Raw genomic sequence first — 3625 nt, 5'->3', positions numbered from 1 at the left:
CCCTACCGCCAGGGCGCTGGCGTTTCTCATCATAGAAGATATACACCCCCCTACCGCCACGGGGTCTGGCGGTAGGGTACAGCACCCTACCGCCAGGGCCTCTGGCGGTAGGGTTGTGAACTCTAAAACAGAGCACTCTGTTATGTTCTATCCCTCTTCTCTTCCCAGCATAACAGTTTTTCAATAAGAATCATGACAAATCACACAATATGATGACACCTTGCAAACATTTTCACACCAAATTCAATACAAATGGCAAATTCACGACACCTTGCAAACATTTTCACACCAAATTCAATACAAATGGCAAATTCATTCAAGACAAGTTCACGACACATGGCTTCTTGCCTTAGTACTACATAGTTTATGATAAATTTGGCATGGCTTCATCCGGTTACATGACGAGTCCACCGAAGCGAAGGCTTTACTGAGTCATACGGGGCCATTTCCCCTTCTTGTCACGTGCCTCATCCTCCTCTTGTGCCTTGCGAGCTTTTGCAAGCTTTCTTGCCCTCTCCTCCTCACGAGCAAGCTTCGCTTGGCGTGCCCTCTCCTCCTCGCGTTGCTTCCTCTCCATCCTCTCTTTCTGACGACGCTCTTCCTCCAAGCCTCTTTGAAACCTTTCTTCGAACAGCCGCTGGCGCCTAAGACAATCTTCTAATTGGTCCTTTTGGATATCTTTTGGCACTTCATGATCTATCCAGCTGAAGTACTTGCATAGAGGAGGCGGTGACTGCATATAAAACGGATGTTAGTGTTGACACACATTTTAGAGTAACATGTTACTTCTCTAGCATACCTGTGGAAGGTCATAGGCGTTAGTTGGAAGCGCACGATCTTAAGCATAATTGGGGCAAACAAAATATCTCCTTCCTTCGGTCCATGACTTCTTTCGGTCGGTGGACTCCTTCACCTTGCAAACATCTCCACACCAACATGGCGGAATCTTCACATCTTTCTCCTTCACCTTGTCCAAAGATGCGTCCTTCCACTTGTGTGGCATGTCTTCTTGGTGAGCACACGGTGGCCTCGTCATGGAACCGGATGAAGCCATGCCCTACAACAAATAAAGATGTTAAGTCTAAATATGAACACATTGACATGTAAAGGGGCAAATATATCCACACATGCATGAACATATTAAAAGTAGTACCATTCACATTATTTCAACCATCCGGATTGAGCAACACGTCGATAGGCCTTCCCCTATCAACCCGACGTGTCCTAGAACCACCGGATCCACGGCCACGGCCCCCTCCAAGGCTAGTCCTTCCTCCACGACCACGGCCACCTCCAAGGCTAGTCCTTCCTCCACGGCCACGGCCCCCTCCAAGGCTAGCCCTTCCTCCACGGCCACAGACCCCTCCAAGGCTAGTCCTCCGTCCACGTGTTTGACTAGTGCCCGTGTTGGTTTTTGGTTTCTTGCATGTCCTAACATTGTGTCCTGTGTCGTTGCATTCTCCACAATTGTTGTTCTCCGGTGGCTCCATGAAATGACCACTACCAAATTGCTTCATTCCGGTGTATCCAGCTAGATCATCCATGTCACTCCGGAATCTCTTCTTTCTTCTTCTTCCCCTCATAGGCACCATGAGTGCGGGATCTGGCACAATGTCTGGCCCAACATACTCAGGCCACTGTGAGGCATCAAGGAAAGGATTGAACCGAGGCGCCCATGTCAACCTTGTTTGTTCCAATGTGAACTCATGCAACCGCACCGTTGTGCCATCGGATACGCGCACGTTTCTCGCCCATGTTGCGGTCATCAAATGTGAGCAAGGTCAATGATACTTGTGTGGCCTCTCACACTGGCACCAACGGTTTTTCAGACGCACCTCGTAAGCAACTCCACCATAAGACCTACCATCCCTTGTTGTCCCACCCGGCTCATCGATTTGATAGATCATTTCTTTTTCATTATATTTGATCACTTGTTGTTTGGCAGACTTGCGCGCTTGATGCAACAACCAATCATGAACCTTTAATGGATAGTCCATCTTTTCGCCAATCCACTTGGCCGTGCTTTCAGAATGCTTTAGGAAGTACTCATTGAGCTTGATGAAAGTGTACTTGAGTATTGCGGTCACTGGCAATGAACGGACACCCTTCAACACATTGTTGAAGCATTCCACCATGTTGCTTGTCATGTCCCCATATCGCATACCTCCTTCATCGTAAGCGCGTGACCACTTTTCTTTATCCGGCTCGTGCCTAAGCAAGAATTCTTTTCCCTCTTTGTTCTTCTCCAAAGCCTTGAGGAGTTTATCATATCGGCTTTTGAATGTGTCGGTGTTGAATGCAACGCAAACAAGGGTAAGGTCTTTGCAAAACTCCTTGCTCTTGCATGCCCGGTAAAAGTTTGCAACAAAGTGTCTCATGCACCAACGGTGTTGAAGCTTTGGAAGACCGGGAATATCAACGTCTATTGCTTTGAGAATCCCATGATGGCGATCTGATATAATGCATACCTCTCGCTTGCCTATCACCTTGGTTCTCACATGCTCCATGAGCCACTCCCAATTATCATCGTGCTCCGAAGGCACCAAGGCAAATGCCACCGGCAACACGTTATCATTTGAAGAGTGGGCCATCGCCACCATCAATGTGCCCTTGTATTTGCCGGTCAAGAATGTACCATCTATAGACAAGACCGGGCGACAATACGTGAATGCCTCAATGCATTGTCCAAAGCTCCAGAAGGCACGACGAAACACTCCGTCAATTGACTCCACCCGATGGCGCATTCCCGGGTTTCGATGAGCAATGGCTGCCAACATCTTGGGAAGAATTTTATATGCGGCCTCATAATTGAAGGAAATATGCCCTAGAGGCAATAATAAAGTTATTATTTATTTCCTTATATCATGATAAATGTTTATTATTCATGCTAGAATTGTATTAACCGGAAACATAATACATGTGTGAATACATAGACAAACAGAGTGTCACTAGTATGCCTCTACTTGACTAGCTCGTTGATCAAAGATGGTTATGTTTCCTAGCCATAGACATGAGTTGTCATTTGATTAACGGGATCACATCATTAGGAGAATGATGTGATTGACTTGACCCATTCTGTTAGCTTAGCACTCGATCGTTTAGTATGTTGCTATTGCTTTCTTCATGACTTATACATGTTCCTATGACTATGAGATTATGTAACTCCCGTTTACCGGAGGAACACTTTGTGTGCTACCAAACTTCACAACGTAACTGGGTGATTATAAAGGTGCTCTACAGTGTCTCCAAAGGTACTTGTTGGGTTGGCATATTTCGAGATTAGGATTTGTCACTCCGATTGTCGGAGAGATATCTCTGGGCCCACTCAGTAATACACATCACTATAAGCCTTGCAAGCATTGTGACTAATGAGTTAGTTGCGGGATGATGTATTACAGAACGAGTAAAGAGACTTGCCGGTAACGAGATTGAACTAGGTATCGAGATACCGACGATCGAATCTCGGGCAAGTAACATGCCGATGACAAAGGGAACAACGTATGTTGTTATGCGGTCTGACTGATAAAGATCTTCGTAGAATATGTGGGAACCAATATGAGCATCCAGGTTCCGCTATTGGTTATTGACCGGAGAGGTGTCTCGGTCATGTCCACATAGTTCTCGA

The sequence above is a fragment of the Triticum aestivum genome, chromosome 5D (genome assembly GCF_018294505.1).
Source record: "Triticum aestivum cultivar Chinese Spring chromosome 5D, IWGSC CS RefSeq v2.1, whole genome shotgun sequence".
Lineage (NCBI taxonomy): Eukaryota > Viridiplantae > Streptophyta > Magnoliopsida > Poales > Poaceae > Triticum > Triticum aestivum.
Note: the sequence above shows the minus strand (reverse complement) of the source record.